This window comes from Paramormyrops kingsleyae, chromosome 4 (genome assembly GCF_048594095.1).
Source record: "Paramormyrops kingsleyae isolate MSU_618 chromosome 4, PKINGS_0.4, whole genome shotgun sequence".
NCBI lineage: Eukaryota > Metazoa > Chordata > Actinopteri > Osteoglossiformes > Mormyridae > Paramormyrops > Paramormyrops kingsleyae.
Genome location: NC_132800.1, coordinates 29,966,452 through 29,989,313, shown reverse-complemented (window position 1 = coordinate 29,989,313; position 22,862 = coordinate 29,966,452). Strand labels below are relative to the sequence as shown.

General features: G+C 44.9%; 1 long non-coding RNA gene across 4 annotated transcripts; it reads right to left on the bottom strand.

Moving 5' to 3' along the window:
* Positions 1-1,987: 1,987 nt before the first annotated feature.
* LOC111834209 (uncharacterized) lies at positions 1,988-9,919 on the bottom strand. Of its 4 annotated transcripts, none has more exons than XR_002835949.2 (5): positions 7,768-9,919; positions 6,024-7,014; positions 5,519-5,730; positions 3,212-3,309; positions 1,988-2,381 (listed from the first exon to the last, which is right to left on the bottom strand). It is a non-coding gene; the product is annotated as an uncharacterized lncRNA (long non-coding RNA). The 4 variants fall into 4 exon arrangements; XR_002835950.2 differs by lacking the exon at positions 1,988-2,381 and having other exon boundaries at positions 3,060-3,309; positions 6,024-6,163; positions 6,886-7,014; XR_002835948.2 differs by lacking the exon at positions 1,988-2,381 and having other exon boundaries at positions 3,060-3,309; positions 7,768-7,897; positions 7,974-9,919.
* Positions 9,920-22,862: the final 12,943 nt, after the last annotated feature.

Genomic DNA, 22,862 nt, shown 5'->3' with positions numbered 1-22,862 from the left:
CCAGCAAAGTCAACGTTACCGCCATGCTAAAAGCCATAAAAACGCAGATGTAAGCTATTTAGAAAAAAATGTTTAATAAATAGCAGAAAAAACTGAAAACAATATTCTGGGGAAAATGCACTCTTAATAATTAATAATTAAAAATATGCAGAGTGATTTCACTAGATGCTGTTGATATGGGGCTGGACGGAGCATAAAACCCGATGGTCTTCGGCGATACAACCATGTGGCGAAGCCGTCGCAGTATTTATACGTGTCTAATTGACCCGGCGAGGCGCGATAAAGGTGGGAAAGGCGCGTGGGTGACTCCCTCGGCTCCCATCATAAATCACGGCGAAGCTCAGACAAGCCACCCGGACGCAAATTCTGATGATAGATGACCCATTTAACTTTGATTTCTTTTGGATGCAAACAGCTCGCCCAATACAACGCGCCGCCACTTACGGACTCGTGGAAAAAATCAATCGGCGGATCCGGACGCTGAAATAATCGTACAAACGAAAGTTATTAAAATGTTGACGGGGTACGATGCGCGAAGTCGCGCGGCCCTGAGCCTGAAGCCCCCCCCATATATGCGATTGCAGGGGACGGGAAATTAAAATACGGCCGTCATGACAAGCTTGTACAAGTTACAGAATTCAAATGACTGTTTTATTATTTATCAGTCGGGCCCATCGGCTGTCCTGCTTTCTGCCTGTAACTCCTCACTTCTGTTAAAGGGCGGTGATTTTCATCCTGAGAGATTATTGCTCACATGCAAAACAGTCTGTTCAGGTGTCACAGCAGAAAACAGTGAGCATATGACTAGATGGATGTCTGTTAAAGTCCCGGGGGGGGGCATCCTTCCGCCCCCGTGCAAGGTACTTAACCTGGAATTGGCTCAGTAACTATCCAGCTGTATAAATGACTAAAATTCAGGCCCAGAAGTTGTGTAACCTACTACCACAAAGATAATAATTACTTTTAAAAAGCGGGCCACTTCCACACAGTTCGTTCCATCAAGTAGCCTGGGCTGGCTTTGCATGCCGCCTGTGTGACCATGACTGTTTGCCACACTGTAATCTCACATGTGATATTATGACAGCAAATCGCAGGGACTGACATCGAACATCACACCCAGTCCACCCACGAGAAACACACGTAGCCCTCATCTCCTGTCTCTCTCTCTCCCTCCCCCCGCTGTTTCTTCTGTTTCCCCTCTCCCCGGTAACGGTAACGCACGTTGTCAGCCCCGGCGCACCTGTCTGCTCTAATTGTGTGACTCTGCCAGAGGCAGCGGCGGTACACGAGACAGCAAGCGGCGAGGGCCGCGGGGAAGCCGGCGCCGGGACGGCCCAATGCCCTCGCAGCTGCGGCGGTCAGATCACGTGACCTGACCGCCGAGGCCCGTCTCAGCTGGGACTTGGGCGCCGTTGGCGTGACTCTGACACTGCACCCCCCACACACCTGGGGCCCATCTGGGTTGTCCTCCAGCTAGGATGCACAGGAAAGAAAAAAACTGCGATTAAGATGGATGGGGGGGGGGGGGTACCTGAAACAGTCCCCCTGTCTTCACATGCTTGATTTCACTCCTTAATTAGGGCCATTAATCAGCAGCTTTGCGATAGGAGGCCCAGTGACACGTCGTGGTGCCCCTTCTCAAACTCGCACACGTTTCGGACTTCCCGCGCCTCCCGGTCGCCTCGGACGTGGCCCCTGTCGCCACCGAGCACAGAGCGCCGGCCCGCAACAACGCTAGGGCTGATTAAATCCCGGATCAATTAAAACTGAAGGCCATAAGGAGTGTGGTAATTACAGCGGTTTTATAATGCAGCTAAACAAACAAGTGCTTGGCCTGAACCTTCAGTTCACAGCCAATAAAAGGTATTGGAAACACAGTGAAAACACACAAATCTAATTAAACACCAGCAGTTTCGACACAAATGTAAAAATAAAATACCATATCAATAAGGAAAACAGAGAATAGTTACCATTTATTAAACCTGCTCACATGCATTTTCTAATATGAATCTTTTAAAGACGTATTTGATTTTTATCGTAATGAAATAAAAAAATAATAATTAGCTATATAAGGTTGATTAGGTCAAGGTGTAACTTTACATAGTGGTTTGGAATTCATCCCCATAATTTATATCGCTTAAATTATATGTGAATTCTTCTTCTTCTTCATTATTGTTGTTGTTATTATTATTATTTGTTTGTTTGTTTGTTATTAAAGAATGTGTCTTTTTGTTACAGGTGAATAAGACCTGGCTTGCATGGATGGAACCAACCCAGCAGAATGTGCCGGATCTGTGTGGCGTGTCATGGCACATCTGACAACTTGGTTGACGTTCTTCATCTCCAAGGTGACAGCATTCTCATCTTTTAACGAGTGTTTTCTGGTAGCAAAGAGAAACACAAGGCTTAACCAGTAATCATAGGAAACACCTGTAGCTATTATGTGTCCATTTAATAAATGCTTATCCAGCCTCTCCCACATCCTCTCCCGCAGCCTCTCCCGCAGTCTCTGCCGCAGCCTCTCCCACAGCCTCCCCTGCAGCCTGTGCCACAGCCTCTCCTGCAGCCTCCCCTGTAGCCTGTGCCACATCCTCTCCCGCAGCCTCTCCCGTAGCCTCTTCCATATCCTCCCCTGTAGCCTCTTCCACATCCTCTCCCACAGCCTCTTCCACATCCTCTCCCGTAGCCTCTGTCACAGCCTCTGTCACAGCCTCCCCTGCAGCCTCTGTCACAGCCTCTCCCACATCCTCTCCCACAGCCTCCCCTGCAGCCTCTGTCACAGCCTCTCCCACAGCCTCTCCTGCAGCCTCTGTCACAGCCTCTCCTGCAGCCTCTCCCACAACCTCTCCCAGGGAGCACAGGATAGGGGTGACAGCTGGGACCGGCAATTTAAAGACACCTAAATAAAATATATTTTGATTTCGTTAGTAAACTGGAGTATTCAGATGAAACCCGCATAGACACAGTGTCAGCAGGGACTGGAATCGAACCTGCAGCCCTGGGGGTGTGAAGCCAAGTTTCAAAAAGCATATTTATTAAAAAAAAAAAAAAAAGGGTGCTTTGCACTAATGTTGTACAGCAAGTGAAATCATTTCAGCTCGTCATGAAACAGGTGCATTTCAGAGCGCATTTCAGAGGAGCGAGTGAGGCGTAAGAATGACTCAAACAGGGGCTTTACTGTTCCGGAACAATCTCTGCCAGTCATGCTCACAGAGAGTGCTGTTTACATATCTGCTGCTGTTCGCTGGACTCTCAGTCGGCGATGGATTTTAAAGAGCCCGTCATTCAAATCGGCCAGCCAGGAGACACCTGCCAACAGAAGGTGTGTCACTAGAAAATCGTTGACACCCCCCCCCCCCCATGCAACTTATAGATTCAATATCCACGTGTGTATGTCTCTGTCACTGAGTAAACAAACGCATTCTAAAGTTCACATGCTAATATCTGACATTTAGCCAAACTTTACAGAGCAAAAGGACGTATTAAATAGATTTGATCCTATTAATGTTTTCCATGAAAAGAATAATTATAAAGAATACACATATAATCGCAGAACCATATACAGTATGAAGGATGCATGAAATAAACAACATTCTCTCTCTCTTTCCCTCTCTCTCTCCCACACACACACGTAAAATATATATATATACATACAAATATGCATGTTCTTTGTTAACATCTTGTGATTGAATGTCTTTTGTTTTGCAATTTATTTCAATTTGTTGTTTTTACAACTTTATGTGGGATTAAATAAAATTTTCAGAGAACATCCTTGTTTGCACTAAAGTATAAAATAGCACGAGCCATAAGATTTCATTACATTTCACTGATTTACTATTTAATGTAACATGCTAAACAATTTATTAGGACGAACTGAAAAATTTGTATAATCCTATACTGACGAGACATAAAATATGTTAATAATGGCAGATCTACAAGTTCTGATATGAAAATGATCGTCAGAAATACACAGAATGTATGAATATTGCATGGGCTGACATTTGTAGTGATGTGGGAGGGTTTATTGTATTTTAGAGAACACAAAGGCCCCCCCCTGAAGGTCCACTGGGAGACGGTGACAGAAAGTTTATTTCATTGTCATTGGCTGTTTGGTGTCCAATCAGCACATCTGATTGTTCATCAGTATTAATCCTAAGCTCACATCAGATACACTACGACAGCCAGACAATCAAATACATTATGTGAAAAAAGCAGATATTTTCACACAAGAAAACAAGCAGAATTCCCCAGAAAACATAAAATCCGTTGAATTTATTGTGTCTTTGTTTTTTTTTTCTTTGATGTGCTAGAATCTCAGAAGCAATGAGAAGTAGCTATAAGAAGACCTTCAGCAGCAGAGCTTAGTTGTCCTTCATGGGAATCGCTAAGATGATTTATTAATTCAACAATCCAAGAAGCCAAGGTTACTATGGTGACCATGTAGACGAAGTCAAGTAAGATGAGCAATTTGTATTTAGTGACCCTACATATCAACACTTTGTTTCTGAAAGGACTTCAAAGACACGCAAAAAAGGTTACATTACTGCGACTGGTCTAGCCTATAGATACTCTATAGATTCTCATGTAAGGATTATGGAAAAAGAGGCCACAGTTCTATCCATTTGGAGAGATAATTGCCTCCAATCTACCTTGAAAAATGTTTCCTACAGTGAATTTGAGCAGGAGAGAATAACCAAGGTCTGAAGAAATGGCTCCTTTGAAACGTCCAGGGATGCCTCGTTTGTCACGCTTTTGTACACAGGGCATCCAATGGCATCTGTTAATAACCCCCCCACACACACTGACGGCCCACGGGCCCCAGCGGTAGGCCGGGCACGGCCGCCCAGCAAAGTCACCTCTCACTGGGAGGAGCGCTGCGTTTTGAGGGTGCAGTGGGGATTAGAGAATACTGACCCAGCAAATCCAATTCATTATTATTCCATAAAGTTGTTACTGTCCCATACAAGCTCCTGAACCTGACCACCATTTCGCTGGCTGGACAGTTTTCCTCCCTTTTAAAGCCTAGTAAATAACGCAAATATCAGAAGAGAGTGCCCATTATAGATAATGGACACTTATGCAAAGTAGATTCGGCAGGGTCGGGGTAGCATTTCCACAACAGGATCAAAGCGTGCTAGCATGCTAGCATGTGGGAGTGAACTGCGCTCGCATTACAAGGGGGTAACAGAGACGCCTTCTAGCATAACGGGAGCTGCAGAGGTAGATTACAATGATTTAATCAATGCTTACATTTTTTAAAAATTCCCCACAGGAAAATCTGCTTTCCTGAATGTTCTCCATTGACTTTGATTTAATCTTATAAGACGCTGTTGCACATTAACCAGTTAGCACAACAGCCTGCTTTAACAGCAGTGCCTTAGCCTGCAAATTAGCACATTACGCTGTAAACATTTAATCTGCATCATCATACCATCAGCGAGCTGCATCCCGAAAGCAGTGCTTAAAGACATTTTAAAAACAATGTGCCTGCGGTAAATTTGCACTGGAATTTGCTTACATTCTATGCATTCAGAGATAGTCACTGGGAAATTACAGAGGGGATGTTTATTCCTCATGATGTACCCAGCGACGGGCCGGCGTCCCTTTCCAGGGTGTCCCCCACCCAGCAACGGACTGGCATCCCTTCCGGGGTGTCCCCCGCCCCATGACGGGCCGGCGTCCCTTCCGGGGTGTCCCCTGGCTTATGTCCAATTGCTCCTGAGAAGAAAGCTACAGATTCACCCTGGTTATGGAAGATGGAAGCATGAATAGAATAGAATAGAATAGATGCTTTTATTGTCTTTGAACATAAGGTAATAATTTCCCTCAGGATGAAGTTTTATTGAAGGTACAATGAAATGTAACAAACAAGTCCCTGAACGATACGAATAATTAAAAAAATAAATTAAATAAACCTAAATAATTACATACGCAATATATATATTCCTTGTGATAATGATATTCCTTTTGATGTCAAGCGAACTTCATTTGGCTTCAAGTGGAATTTAGCTGAACATACTTACCGCACAGCGTCGGAACATCCAGGTCCCCCGTCTCTTAGGACTGCTGAGGGCCCAGACACCAAGACCAGTGGGCGGAGGCACAGTTTCAGGCAGTTTCAGTCGAAGGCATATGCCAGACACACCTGACAGGACTGGCACAGCTGATCATCCCGGTGTTTTCGTTATAACACGGAAGAATCGCACATTTTTCATTTTCTACTACCTAACAGCAGGGGCTATATTTCACATCCAGGATTCCCCACTTACTAATGATAGGGTATAATCACCACACAATACTCTTTGTGAAATCAAAATCCTTATTTGATTGTATACATGTATATACACATATTCATATATACCTATATATAAATATACATGCATCTACTGTGTATACACACACACACACACACACACACACATAAATACGTATATCAGGAGCCGGATCCCTGAGAACATCACACTTTAACGTGCAGTGCCAATATAAGGAAGCCTTCAGAAGCGCTAATACGGGAGGCTAATTTATGCGCTAACCACTTCACATCCTTGGCAAAATGTCAACAACTACATGCAAATTTCCTCCCTTTGATCACAACACATGTGCAGATTAAATTCAAGCACAAAAGCTGTCAAGAGCCCCAAATGTTCCGTGGAGGTTAATAGTATTATTTGACAATTTGCATTTTTAATTATGCTCCTTGTTATGGATAAGTACTATTTATTCAATTTAATCCATTGTGTTGCTGGCATGTTTTCAATTAAAATTCACTGATCCAGAATGGGAGTGTGTGCGGGAGGCCGGGCGAGGGAAACATTCATCACCGCGCTAAACCCCATGCTAACAGCCGTGTCACCGAAAGCCCGTCTCACCGAAAGCCCGTCTCACCAAAAGTCCACCGGATCCTGGCATCCGTAACAGCCGCCCGTCTGCGGCACTTTCTCGGACTCTCTACCCAGAGCTTTCGATCTTAACGCCCGCAGGAGCGTTTTCCGCTAAGTCAGAGGCCATCGGGGCCTAGTCGCAGAGGAGAGAATAAGCAAACGTGGAAAAAAACACTTGTCATACTGTGAGCAAAAATGAAGAATGTCAATGTTCCCCATTTCAATTCAAAGGAGCTACTAAAGGACAGCAAACATCCCGCTTCCTCCTTCGTGATATGGGACACTAACGTAGTACCTAATATCAAAACAACCTGCAGTCAAGAAATTAAAACATTGTTATATATATATATATAAAAAAAAAGCAAATGAGATTTTTTTTCCAAAACGACTAGACCAAATACGAAGTTGTTATTGTTATTTTTTGTGGCTGGTTTATGTCAGCGATGCATTTCATGATTAATCATAATTTGCTCTAGGTTAGAGCAGGAAAATCAGGGATATCAGCCGCAACATCACACTTAATTGCCTTACAGCTATGAAAACAACAGCATATAACAATAAACACATAACAAAAACCTGACAAATGCATTTTTTCAATGATATAATATTAATTCTGTGGGAATCATTTGCTGTCATCAGATACATTGCAGGGATTCAGGAAATTGAGGAAATGCGTACTTGCATGATGGAGAGCGTGTGGTATTTTTATTGAAATCAAAACGGCACAAAAACATCATTCCACACGGCGAAATGACAGAAATTTTAAAGCCCTGTGGCAAAATAATTCATTGAAATGGGTTTTAAAATGAGATGCTATTGAAGGACAGAGAGGGGATAAACTCAGCATTCTAAATGCTAAACATGTTAGCATCAGATCAGGGCAGACCTGGGAGGTCCAGGGCAGACCAGGGAGTCCAGGGCAGACCAGGGAGTCCAGGGCAGACCAGGGAGTCCAGGGCAGACCAGGGAGTCCAGGGAAGACCATGGCGATCCAGACCATTGGCACCAAAGGAAAACTGCAATGGAAACATCAAGGTTCTTTGGAGCCTCAGAATCGGAAGATGCAGACAATGGCTCCTGTTTCGGGCTCACCTGGCGGATTCTAATGAAGCAGCTGAGATAGTCCTTCTTCAGCGAGATGAATCACTCCGCTTGAATGCCATCTTCAAGGGTACCGCAGGCCATCTCATCTACTCTAGCAGGACCCCCCCCCCCCATCTTTCATATTCATTTAATCACTTTTCTGCCTAATGCATAAAACCTGTTGCTGAATTTATGCAACCACAGAGGAGACGAGTCTTATTTAAGTGAATCGACCACGCTCATGCCCGGCGTCCGGCCCCTGGTGCGCTCACTCGCACGCTCATGCCCGGGCGTCCGGCCCCTGGTGCGCTCACTCGCACGCTCATGCCCGGCATCCGGCCCCTGGTGCGCTCACTCGCACGCTCATGCCCGCATCCGGCCCCTGGTGCGCTCACTCGCACGCTCATGCCCGGCGTACGGCCCCTGGTGCGCTCACTCGCACGCTCATGTCCGGCCCCTGGTGCGCTCACTCGCACGCTCGCTTCACAGACACGGCTCTTGCTGTTGGATTCACGCTGGACAGAAGCCTTTGTGCCTTCACATGCCGCTTTGCTGCTCTGCTTATGCACAGACTCTGATCAACAGGCGTTTTCGCTCTTGCTAAAGTGCTGGTGCTTTTCTACAGAAAATGTCTTCAACAAACCTCTGAGTGCGAAAAGCCAGAGACATTCTGTACTCAGATATGTACCTGTGTCACACCCCTGTACTCTCTCCACACACACACACACACACACACACAGAAGATAACTACAGCATCAATCAAACTGTTAGTAACTTGTGATGACGGCTGTAGTCAGAAACGCATTTTAGTGTGATAAATGCACCCTGTAATTGCAGTTATTTTTCTTGGGCCATTGTGGAAAACAGAAGTACTGTTTCACTATTTTAACTGAAATATATACATATATTTTCAGAGAAAAAAAAGTTTCCTTTTTCAAAATTAAGAGTTATATGAATTTCTTTCTCGCTGCTTTTAAACATTTAGAGGTTAGGGATTTTTCATATCCTGTTATTGATTAATCAATACTGCATTTTTACTTAAATATGCAAGTGCAGTAATCAGCTGTTTTTGCACAGTTTTTCTTTGACTGCATAAATACATTGTTTATATGTTTTTCACTCCATGCAAAGTGTGCTTTTTGCCCTTGGGTTACACATTGTTTCAAGATAAATATATATCATACTGAAACGGTGTGGCCTGCATCTCACCTTTGTACCAACCCTGCACTTTACAAACCCTTTCGAATTTGTCAAAGGAAAACAACCTGCAATAAGAAATGCGACGGGCGATGAGCTAAACCACACAGCCTCTGGGGCAGAATGCAGCGGCTCACACAGAGCGCAGGGCTTAACGCACAGAGTGCAGGGCTTAATGCGCGGCGCACAGCCCAGCAACGCAGATCCTAGCAGCTGCAAACAAGCAACATTATTATAGTAGTAGTAAGAAGGGGCTGCTTCATTTTGTCTGACTTCGATTCCCTCGTCTCGGCTTTCTGAAGCAGTAAAAGCGCACAGACAAAGGATCGTATTACTCTCAAACTGCCCTGAGAAACAAATTACATTTAAAATGTATATATGTTTGTTATAAAATTAATTACCTAAAGAGAGACCCTCAACCGCTAGGTTAATCTTTTTCTTCCAGAAGTAGTATGATAACTTGAGTTTTCTTTACAGTTTTTTAGTTTACTTACCTGTAACTATCTGTAAACAGAGTGTATTTATTAATGATGCCCCTAGTATGTTACGTCAGTGTTTACCGTACCTTAGCTAGCTAGCTGGTCCCCACATGGGCACAGCAGAATGAGACGGCGCATTGTGTACGCAAAAGCTGCTCGCTGGCCACGTAACGGCCGTCAGACGCCCCCTTCACCAAGGCCAATCTGCGGCCCGCCGGCCTGTCTTCGCCCCGGGCCGGAGGCCTGCCTGCCTTTCTGAGCCCGGGGTGCCGTGCGCGGCGTGGCGTAATTCGCGGAGAGGAGGGAGCGCCCGTCTCTCGCCTGCTGAGAAGCCGTCCGCGGCTCGCAGCGGCAGCAGAGGAGCGAGCGCCTCCCCCCCCCCCGCCGCCCCGCCGTTCCGCCGCATCTCCCCTGGGTGATGTTAGACACTCCATTTCAACCCGCCGGAACAATTAACCCCGCTGTTAATTAGTGGGGAAATGTCAGGCACACAGATGGTAACAAGCTGGCTGGCGGCCATGCTGCCAACTGCTCCGGCGAGCCCCCACTCTGGTGGCTGACAGCAGCCGCGTCCTGGACCAGCAGATGTCGAAGCCCCCCCGCCGGGGAGGCGTTCGGAGACGGGCAGACCCTGCGGGGGGGGGGGGGGGTCGTGGTGACGGCTGCCTTGCGGTGGCAGCGCTTCTTATACCAACGGGATCCGTGTGCCTGCAATCAGAACACAAACACGCAGCTGCAACAGAATCTGACTCTTACTGAGCCTGTGGTGGCCGGGGGGGGGGGGGGATGCGTGGCATTATTCTGTTGCTAAGCAGATGTTTTTATTCACAGGTGCCCCCTAACTCACGCGGCCTACAACCGTACGCTGCACACATCCGCAGAGCCCCATCATGTTTAGGGGCGCATGGAATTAGGCTTGCCACTCTAGGGTACGACAGCTTAGCCCCTGCAGGGGCCAACATGTACAACTGCTGGGCCCAGCTGTGGGGCTGCCAACTCCTTATTTCAGAGACATTTAAAGGCTATGCTCACACGCCAAATAAAGGGACACCTTTTTCCGACAAAAAATCCCCCCCATTTACGACTACAGTGGTGCCTAATATTTATTTGGCAGATTATCTCACTAACTCATTAAATAAGTGCTGATCAATACCCGCTCAGCGGGTCAGACGGATGAACCTAGACTTTCCCAAGCGGGGGCATGTAGAACAGCGAAGCAGGAGTATAAATCACCGTCCGGTGATCTGGCGGGCCGCGGCGTGACGAGGATCAGGCCTGTCACATCCACTCTTTGGACCCGCTGCAGGGTATTGATTTGTTTGCCACACTATGTAAGAACAGGGTCCATTGAAGACAAACACCTGCAAAAGTCAATAAAGGGAAAATGTGGCCCCGCCTTGTTGTGGTCCCCGCCAGCAAGTCAGGCCTTCGCGTAGCAAGACCACCATCATGGAGTCAATTCTAACTTAATCTTTTTCTTCCGCCGGTAGTATGTGGTAACTTGGCAAGTTTTTTTTAACAGTTTTTAGGGATTTTTACTTACCTGTAACTGTCCAAACATAAACATTTGATTATCTTATTTTAACTATATCAGTACTTTGAGATTTTGTTCTAGTGCAAAGTACTTCATAAATTAAATGTATTATTATTATTATTATTCTATTATGTACAATTAGTAGTAGCAAATAATATTAATGCATAAAGCACACAACATGAACAATATCTCCTTTTGCTTGCTTGTTTGCATTTCCCATTACTATTCTTTCTTTTAAGTGGTTACATTTTAGAATAGAATAGAATATATCTCTATTGTCATTGTAGATACAACAAAATTTGAATGCCCAACTTCCAGTGAGATGCCCACGACCGCCGGGAATGCTGGGAATCGCACATTAGTTATTGTGTACAGAGAAGGCACAGGAGAAATATGCTGTCGTTTGAAATGAGAATTTCTTCAATCGAGCAAAAAAAAAAAAGCGTATAAGATAAATAACTTGGCAATTTGTTGATTATAGGGCCAGAGATACTGCTGAAAATTTCACAAAATTATTGTGAATTACACTGCATCTGGTCTTCACCTGGACCTGCTGCTCAACGCAATTATATTGCCCAGGCAGCAGATAATTACACATCTAAACATCATGAAAAGAATCAGATTATTGTTATTATTTTCTGCTTATTTTGATAATCATGTTTCGTCAATCAGATGCTTTTTAAACCTTTATATTACATATTGATATCATTTTGTTCTCTGTGATGGTTAAGAAGAAAAACAAAAACATTTTTATAAATGGAATGTAAAACCTACCAGAAACAAAAAAGTTAAAGCAGGTATTTCTGTGTCTGTGTGAAGTCTGGCAGAGGATATGGCATGAACACTTCATGAGATAGGGTCGCACTTCGAATTCAGAACAATCTACTTCATACTGTCCTCCAGAACTAACTGGTAATAAAAACGTAATGGTGTTTAGATCAGGTGACATGAAGCTGAGGGAGGAGTTTGACTTTGATCTGTTTAACAGTGTGTGTGAGGTCATCATGAAGAAACCAAGGAGATAATACCAGTGTGTCCCTGTTACCTCGTCAGCGGCTAGCAAATGGCCACACAAGCAACCATCAGCCTAATGACTGCCAAGAGACGGCTAACCACACCATCATGGACCATGTCCCACAATCCTCTGACGTTCTGCAAACATCAAGGCATCTGGGTGTAGGAGAGAGGGTGGACGGTGGCTGACCAGGCTGCAACGCTTCCCCCGTCGCTCTGGGCCTGACGTCTCCTGCTCCCTACATGGAGTTACGTGTCGTCATGCTCTGGCCAGTCCACGTGGTTTCCAAATGGCAGCCCAGCCAGCAATTCCGGCTTTGTGAACCTCACAAAGTACAGTTTTTGTTGGGGCTTAATGAGAGAGATGCTGAATTAGTTCTGAATTAGTTCGCAGATTTTGAAGCCGTAACTTGATGTTGTTGTGTGACAATCCCGTTAAGTGTTCTTTTGCTTACTACTGTTGCTAACTCTGTCAGTTCACTCATATTATCTGGAAAACTGACCTGCCAAAGTGCTGACTCTCAGACCTCCTTCATAGCCGACACAAGCCGCTAATCGGCTTTCAAACAAATATGACTCACCTTCATCGCCGGTCCGCCCCCCCCCCCCCCCCCCCTCACCACGTTGTCCTGACGCAAGCAGCCCTGAACTGCCGATAAAAACTGCAGAAACAGGGGCAGGGATGGGAAAGTCCCCGGGCTGAGCGTCACAGCTGCTAATTGTGTGCTGCAACGTAAATTTAATGTCTGACTAAGCACCACAGGCAGAAACCTGACGCCAAGTTATGTGGTCAGATTTCAACGCGACGACCAGCCATCAGGACCAAGACTTTGTCTGTTGCTGGTCCCATGTGACCAGCTAGAAAAAAAAAACCCAGCATCCTGTTAAGGTTAATGTGCCTTTCACGTGTCATGTTAACACCTTTTCTGACGGCCGTGATAATGGAACTGCCAGCCATTAGCAAGAAATACAGTGAAAACAGGCACATATTGAGCTATTAGCTGGGATACATCCCATAATAGCTGTGCATTGTTTACGCTATTACACTGCAATTCTGCAGTGTTACTCCGTGCATCTCAGTGTAATGATAATAAAATGCAGTTACTCTACTCACTTTAGATATAACCACTTTAGGTTTTATATCATCTTATGCAGACACAGGTATTAAAACGGCTCTTGTCAGCCATAATAATGCGTGATTGCTTGATGGATGTATATTGATTCCCGTCTTCCCATAACCACATATCCAATGCAGAGCCTGAGGAACCCGCGATCTGTGCCAATGCAAAGGGCACCACGGACAGACTGTTTATGTCACTGATTATGTGGCATATCATCAGCGATAGCCACGTATGCATTCAAAAAATAAAAAGTGAATCCAGCAGATTACAAAAATAGCAATATTTACCTCACCATATGGTTGTTTTCAGAATTTAATATCAATAGGGTGAACATTCTCCTTTCGTGTATAACTTCATATGCAACACAATGTTTAACACTTGCAGGATTTTTGCAGTCTCATCAGAGACATTTGATCGAGTAATTTAGTGCTTAATTAAGTCCAAATCCCACTAATAATGGATGAAGACAAAATGTCAGTTTTTAATATTTGGTGTTGTGGCACAAAAACGATTAACTGCTACAATCACACATGGGATGTAACATTTCGAGAAATCCAGAGACTGTCAACCTATCAGAGACAAAAACCATATTCATAATCTTACTCACTAGTGTTTAAATTGATATCTTTTCACATTGTTAACACTAATGGTTGTTTTTATTGTATATTTGCCAATATGCATGTATGTATGCAGCTGGTAGAAAGTGTACTGCAGAGGGACTAAGAAACTGAATAAAAATGGCTCATTTGCTGGAATTCCTTTTTTATTTTGTAGAAGCGAGAAGATGTTAGAACACAAATTCCATTCTAAAAAAGGAAATGACATCAGCATAAAAAAAACATACAGTTTATTTATTAAGAGAAATCGGCCCCCTTTCTTGAGATTTCACCAGGCTATTTTGGGTTTTCCTTTGGAGATTTCTGTGCCGCACTTGCACTTAGATCTTTAAGTTTATGTTTCCTGTACGTAGCTTAATCTCTTTAATTTATGTGCCGGTGCTCGGCCACGGAATGCAGGCACTACATCTGCGGCTCCCGTTCCCCATATCCACACTCGGCCCCATCAAAGATAATGTGGCGTGACCAGTTAATGCGCAATAACTCGAACATATTAATGAAGTTTGTGGAAGTTGAGAAAGGGAGACTTAATGGGCTCATTTAGAGCAGACCGTCTTTGCGGGAAGTATTCGTAGGCGCTTACCTGCTTGTTGCTCCTGCACTTGATGCTCGATACTGTGGCCTGAGGCGGCCTGCAGCGCCCCTCCGCTTTCCCCATCAGGCGACCTCGTTGGCCTCCTTCCAAACCAGCTGCGATGATCATCAGGGGGTGACACAACATTTACAAATCTAAACAAGCACTTAATGACTTCGGTAATCCAGCATCATCAAGCCCCCAGGTTTGCTAATTGGTTCGCTCTTTGCGCAAGGCCTTAAAACTTCAGGGAACATGCAAATTCAAGAACAAGGTCAGGCCCTAGACAGGGAAAGGCAGGCCTGCTTGAATCTCTCCACCTCTGATATTTTTTCCCCCCAGTTGACATTTACATTCTGCAGTTTTATTTAACGTAAAGCGGGATGCACTTGGATAATAATGTCACTCAGCGTCGATGTCAATTAACCAGCTGCTTCTGGTGTAATTAACCTGGAGCGGGGGGGGGGGAGGGACACACACGGCGGGAGGAGCAAATGGCCAGCTGGCGCGTCGCCATGCGGCACGCGGATCGGAGCGGCTCGCCGTATCCGCTCCAGGTCTGCGCCCCGCGGAATGTGCAGAAGCGGAACCGCAGGGCGACGGATTATTAAGCAAACCGGTCGCTCTATGTATAGAAGCTCATTTGGAACCTGCCTCACTTTTCCAAGTGATAGTTGTAATGCAAAAAAAGGTTAATTAAATCACAATCCATTTGTTCCCTAAATCTTGGTGCTTTGGCAGACGCTTTTACCCAAAGTGACTTATGGTTTATAGATTTAGCCTTTTCCCCGTTCGTGGTTGTGCATTAATGATGACTCTCAGGTGTATCCCCTTCCTCCTGGGAGCAGCAGCGCACCCCTTTCTTCATCCGACAACCTTCCTGGGTACACATCTGGGTTATATCGCTCCTTGCAGGCGCGCGGCCTCTAAAAAGCCATGGCCAGCTTCCCGTCCCATTCCTCATCTGCATCATTACTGGACAATGTCCTCAGTTACTTGACCAATAATGGTGATGTCATACTTGCACCGTGGGGCGATGTCTCCTGTAAACAATGGCGTTCAAGCTTAGAGGAATCATGTGATTTTGGATGCTTTGCTTCCACAGACAAGACTTGCATGGGATGAGGATCACATTGGCGTTGGAAGAACATTCCAGAGGCCCCGACGATATCGATAATAGCCTGTGGCCCTAGCTAACATATCTGTCGCAACCCACGTGTGACGGCACGCAAACCGCTGTTACCGTTTCACCATTAACGACACATTCGCAAATGCTGTACGCCTGTGCTTGTCTTAAATTCTGCAGACAATGCTCTCTATCCATCCCGTGTTACGTAACAAACATCAAACACACCAATTTGAACACCTTCAGAACCATCATTATGGTATATTTTTGTTACAGATTTCCATAACCAAATATGCAATCTGTACCTTAGAGGCGCAATCCTACCTGGATTTGCCATTTCATCAGCATTTCTTTAGCGCTCAAACTCACAGCCTTAATGCTCAATGCTAATTTATCTGATTAAATAGTTTTACAGATAAAGAGCTCCATTAGAATCCAGGCATGCATTGAACCCACTGGATATGTGCAGGCATATTTTAATCTGAACTGAAATTGAGGTTTTCCCATTTTGTTGATGAATATTATTATGTGATTACACGTATGAAATGTGTCCGCTAATTTGACTCTGGAGGCTAATGGAATGAATTTAAAAAAATTGGGACATGCATATAATGCAGGCCAGTGATGATATTTCCAAAGAACATGTACAATTCCAAAAATGTATAATTTTGTCAAGATGGTAGGAGGAAATGGCGTTCTTCATTGCCAATAGTCAAATCACTTCAGTCATGCATCATACGTGGATTTTATAAGTATTCCATTTGTACACAATTACAATCAAGATGAATTTATCTGCAAATTCAAATAGCTAATTCTCTGTATTGAGTGCAGGGAATCTCGTAAGCATTTGTTCTAGAGCACTTTTATGAAGTATTCGTATGAATATTGATCCACGCACTGAGAGGCACATTCCAAATATGAACGATGGCCAGACGATTTGTGTTAAATAGACTCAGACATTTGGCTTTGAGTGCAATGATCCTTTTTCTATTAAAAACATGGCAGAAAGAGCACGTCAGTGAGGACATGGTAGCACCAGGACACGTTGGCATAGGAAGTGAGCACTTTGATGAACCGGCAGAAAGGGAATTACGGGGATTACCTCACCGTCTGCTCGTTAATGAGTCTGAGGTGAAATGGGTTTCAGCCCTGACTAGTGCCACCCGCTCATTTGTACCTAATACATATAAAATTCCAAATAATCTTCAAACATCCCTGCGGCTTGCACTCATTTGAAATGCCTTTAAAAATTTTAATAACTGTTTTGAATTTGATTGAGACAACATGGTGCGGATTTTACAAAGAATGCACGGCCGTGGAATTCAGACCAGGCCACTGGAATGCAAACTGCTTCAAAATGTCGAGTGTATTTTTTATTCCTACCGTTTCAGGAATACTGTACATTAATATTAAAATCATATCTCCATATAAACACGTCTGATAGTAGTTTACGGATAATAATCCTGTTTAAAAACCATCCACACAAAGTGCAGGGAACACGCATGTGCAAATATCAGACATAAGCATCACCAACTGTCTGAAAACTCCGAAGGGGCCTGACTTCCTGAGAGCTGCACGTAGGGACGTCACCAGCGACAAGCACTGTGACACCTGCCTCCTGTTCCTGCATCCTCAGCCTCGGAAATCGGGCAAATACGGTGCCCCACCGGGTCAGCCATTTCTGACGGAGACTTCCGGATTGCAGATTGTAGACCACGCCATCTCAAACTTAATTAAGGAAGGTAATTATCAGTTTGGACTCTGCTAATTAGGGTAACATTCCGCTACTTGAAACAGCTAAGCTGGTCCCTTTTGTGATACTGTTTTTCTTTCCTTTTTTTTTTTACAATAAAAGAAACACATCAATCGATTCCTCCATTCATTGGATCAGACCGGCCTCCCGCTCCTGGCCTGGTCCTGATCGATCCATTGATCGGTCGTCGTGTTTGACGGCCCCGTCCACCACCCAAGCCTTTTAACTGCTGCTTAGACCTCACAGGCCACTCTGTGCTTGGGTCATGGCCGGGGGTAATAGATGCGGCCTCCAAGCTGGCTGGGGTGCATTAAAAGGCCCTTAAGCGCCGGTGATTTGTAACGTGGCTCGCCGTCCCACCCGGAGCTACAGCGTGGAGCCTACAGAGAACCTGAGCTGGATGGTCCCGGCTCCATCAGCCGAGAAGCTCACCGCGGGGCGGCCCGCTCTTACCATCTATTTTGAATCCCAGTGGACCTCCACCCGCCCGGTGCTATTCTGGTGAATCCACAAGAGATATTCCCTCATGAGCAAAACGAACTGGAACAATTAGGAGATCTGCGATTAGCGTGAGACAAACTTTAAATGCATGGTGAGAGTGAGAGCAATGCGGGCGTAGTGGATTACAGCGGGGAGGAGAGGCCCAGAGCTTGTCCGTGGGACACGGCTGGTAAAACAGGGCCCCCCCCCTTCAAGGGGGTAAGCAATGGCGAGGGAATCCAAATCCCCAGGAACCACCAATGTTCAGACGGGTTCTGTGGCACTTCTGCAGAGCCGTATATGAGATTAAATCTCTCAGCAATTCCCGCGTAATGGAAGCGTGGCAGAGGTATATACAGTATGTGCCTGGCCTTTCCCTTCTGTTGTCATAATTACAGCCAGGCAAACACAGACTAGGACTAAAGCTGGAGGAGGGGGGGGGGGGGGAATAACTGGATGGAGTGTATCCACCATCTTGTTTATGATCCATGGCTGTAAATATTCCAGGTGTGCACAGGAAGGGGCCACGGCTGAGGCAATTTGTTCCGCATTAGCATGTTGGGTCAAGCATTCCTCGCCGTCACAACCCCCCAGCGTGCCTCAACATCTCACTCGGCTTCATGCGCAAAACACACGAGGCATACGTGAAAATAACAAAAAAAACAAACCCACAATTATTTCATACGTTGTATGCTGTGCTCATAACACGCCATCGGGTTTTTTTGAATAAAGCTTCTAAAAATTTCATACTCATTAAGCTCGTTTTTTGCCCAGTGGGTGTTTCCATAGTCAGTTCATACAATTAATTATTTGGAAAGTAAACACGCAGATTGCCCCAGTGGACCTGGAATCAGTTTATTTTCCATGTTAAAATAAATAAATGTATGTAAACTCAAGGACGACTCGCATGCCATTACATAATGCCACAAACAAGCGTTTTCTCATCCATAGGCCAGAAATAATTGATCGATCACCACCCCCCCCGAAAACACCATTTTCGCCGCAAAACGTCGGTTATTTCTACCCATTTAAGAAGTCAGGCTTATATCGGTGGTGCAGGACGTATTTAAAAAATAATAAAGCGAGTGCGCTGAAAGCCACGGCGGTTATTTAAATTAGGACCGTATTCGCGGTCTCATCTGTTCGCTTCAATAACGGCACGATGGTGCAGGCGCTCCCGGCCTGACGATGCCTGCCAATTCCCTTTTATTTGAAAAGTCTAGACATGCAAGATTTTTTTTTTTTTTTACTTTTTATTTCTCAATCCTTTTAAACAAATGCCCCTTGTGAGCCTGACGTGAAGCAATGTGCATATAAAATATAAAACGCTCACCGGAGAGCAGGGAGATACTGTATAGTAATAATGAAAGCAAAACTGAGCCGGCTTATTTTATGATGTGATTAAGCGGAGAGCGCCGTTTCCCGGCAAGGCCTGGCGGGTCCCCCCCCCCAAAAAATAAAGGTGACACAGGTGCATTTGCGCGGCCGAGAGCGCAGCCATTATGAAAGAGGCCGTTATGGCCATCAGGGACACAAGCTGAGATGCTGGTACCCCCTGCTTGCAAAGACACAGCACTGTCTGGCTCTGAAGTACATCAACATCTCGACATTTAAGATTAAAGTGAATCAATATGAAACAGATCGCATGCTTTACTTACCTGCCATATCGAATTAGAGGCTCGCATAATAACCATACGCGCAATTCAGCGTATTTTCCAGTGAACTAAAATTAAGTTGAGCAACAATATTGAAATCGAGATAGAGAGACCGTTTGGGCGGCACGTGTCATTGTTGAAAAGTACATTTTTTTAAATCTGCAAATATAAAAAGTGGAGAAAATTAAATTCTCTGCTTACAAGCAGAACAATGATAAATATCCTAAATAAAACAACTGATAGCATCCAAAATTAACAGCAGGGATTCGGGCAGAATGGCTGCATTTATGATGTTGATAACAGAAAGTCCAAAATGGAAAGCAATAAAAAGGGAAAGCGGGCGGGGGGGGACGGACATGGAGGCAGAACAGCCCGTCGATTGCTCTGTGTCCCCTATAAGTGGGGGCGGAGACGGGATGGATGGAGAAATAATGGCGATCAAAGGCCGGCGCTGTCAGACCAGACGGCCCTCGTACATGTAGTCAGGCGAGGGAAAACAAAGGACCGCCGCTTTTCCGCCATCGCCGGCAGCGCCGACATGCTACGTCGCAAGCCTTGGCGAAGCGACCGAATCACGTACTCAGACGTGTAATTCAGAGACGACAAATAAAATATAAAAATAGAGTCGCTGCTATGGGACGATAGGCTCCCCCCGCATTAACTTTTCATGATGCACGCTGAAGCGCAGCCCCCCCCACCCCGAGTCGCACCCGAGCCCCCCAGCCGGCGCCCCGATGGCCCGTGAAGCCGCGCACGCAGGAGCGGCAGAGACGGGGAGGCGCTTGTAAAGAGCGGGAAAGCTGTTGAACGCTCTTAAAAGCCGAAGCCATGTTATGAGAAGGTGACATATTTATTGCAGTTACCATGGCGCTGTCTCCAGCGCGAGAAACAAATTAGCTATAAAATGCCCTTTGTTGAAGGGCCGGGCCGAGCGCGCGCAGGACAGGTAAGGCATCGCTGCGGCGGGGACTGTTAAACAGGTACGGTAAAATACCGGCGAAGGGGGGCTGCAAATAATAAAAAATGCATTAAAGGTCATAAATTTAAAAAGTAATAACAGCGAGTTCACATCATGATTGGCCATCTTGTGCTTAACTACTTTCCTTTCAAAGTCGAGCCATTTCTCCTTCTCTGGCAAACACTGTTTCTAAAGCTGTATCCGTTTGTGTAGCAAACATGGCGCACTTCACACATGCATTATCCAGGAGGGCTGTTCGTGCAGAACGGTTATGCCCCGTGGTTATGTTTTTTTCCCCCCTGTAGTCATTGCACCAATATGAGCTGCAGAACTTCTGACAAATATTTTAACTTTCAGAACAAAATGTATGGTCCTTAAAAGACAGTAGGAAAAGTATTCTAAAGCTGTATCTTTAAATTCAGTAAGATATTGCCTGGTAATTACTCGTCTCCCATGTTGTAGTATCACAATTAGTTTCAAGTTTTGCACTGAATCTACCATTTCCAATTCCTGTGCATTCTACATAGCAGCCTTATGGGAATTTACTGAAATGTAACAATTTTATTTGGCGGGAGAATTATGAAGAGTAAGGCACACCTGTTAAGAGTACACACACACAGTAAACAAATGATAATAGGCAGCGTAGGAGAATATTGCAGGTTTTCCACTGGGAATATGCAAGTCCACTTCGATATGGTAGGGACCACCAAAAAAAAGACTCATTAATTAACACATTTTCAGATGTTACATTCAGTGGTTACAGACCTCCTTTACCCAGTACACTGAGGGTGCCTCTGGGTCACCCCCTGGTACTGCCCCCTCTATTGTCACATCTCAGGAAGCTCAGAGCCAGGGTATAAACCATTAAAGGCTGTTCCCTTCTGGCAGAATAGCGAAAGAGCAGGGCTCTCTCTGTCTCTGCCTGGTGACAGAATCCGCATCTTTATGGGTAAATAGTTCTCTCTCTCTCTCTCTCTCTGCAAAGTTTCAGCAAACTGTAGGACAGAGTCCGGTGCATGCTTCTTCATCCACAATGATGAACAGAATACGCAGACAAGAGGTGCCATTTTCCAGAACAGTCTTCCTCCTAACACAGAAACTAAAACAAGCGAACAAGTCCGACACAAGTAAAGTTACTTATAAACCGCATACACAGGAACCTTAGGTTACGTAAACCTTAAAAATGTGTCGACTGTGCAGTACCGAGGTTACATGGTGTGTAAATATAGGACCATCTGTATTTTCAAAACATCTAATCTGCCCTAGTCAACCACAGTACTCAGAGAGCAGATGGGGTCTTCAATTACTATTTAAAAAAATTACTGTCTGTGCCTGCATATGTGTGGAATGACCAGCTGTGTGCCTTATCCTTGGATACCCACTCATACATATATTATTATGTATTATACAGACATTTTAAATACATCCTGCATTAGTGTGGCCTTTCGGGTTTGTTTTACATTCTTTGAGGCGGCAGAGGTCTATCTTCCTGTGATCTGTCTGTATAAAATAAGCTCACAGTTTGACTTGCATAGCTAATTTCACAGTCTGCTGAGCAGACAGCACCTCCAGAAAGACCCTGTCATTTACATGGGCTCTGCAAGCGACTGGGGCAAATTATTTAACATATAAGCAAAATAATTGTCGACTGTGAGTTTTCAGGGAATCGCGCAACGCGTCAAAGACAGTCGCAACCAAACTACAATAAGCCTAGTACTGTATAGTTTCATGCTAAATAATAAAAAAAAACACTGGAAACTGAAGAGAATTAACTAAAATGTCAACAAAAACAAAATAGTGTAGCACTAATGTTAAGGTGAACAGTAAAGAATAAAAACTATTATGTATATAGAGAACTTTGCTCTCTCTCTCCCCCCCCCCCTTTTTTTTTTACTGTAAAGGTCGAAAGCATATGTTCTGAAAAATGGAGAAATTGTGAGGTGCAGGAAAGGTGATTTATTTGTACAGAACAGCATGGCAGATGTGGTCTGGAGTCAAACACCATGTGACTTGGGTTATAGTGCAGAGAGATGACACAGTGCTGCAGTTCAAACACAGCACACATCTGGGTCAAATCAAATGAGCTCTGTGATTGAAATGTCAGCGAGGATCAGCAGCAGGCATCGCGAAACAGCCAGATGACAGGAATAAAAAAGTACAGAAGGGAAAAATTATAATGGAGCTTCTTTCAGAACTGTTCTCGGCAAAGGTCAGACACAATCGAATTACCCCAACATGGCCACCTTTTGATGCGTCTGAGGAAATGTACGGGGAGGTTCTTTGGAGCAATATCAGGAACGAGATTAAACAGAGATGGGCTCATATTATGGGATATTTCCGCCAAGGTCAAGTAGCTGCCCCCCCCCACAAAAAAAGCATACGCATCTGAA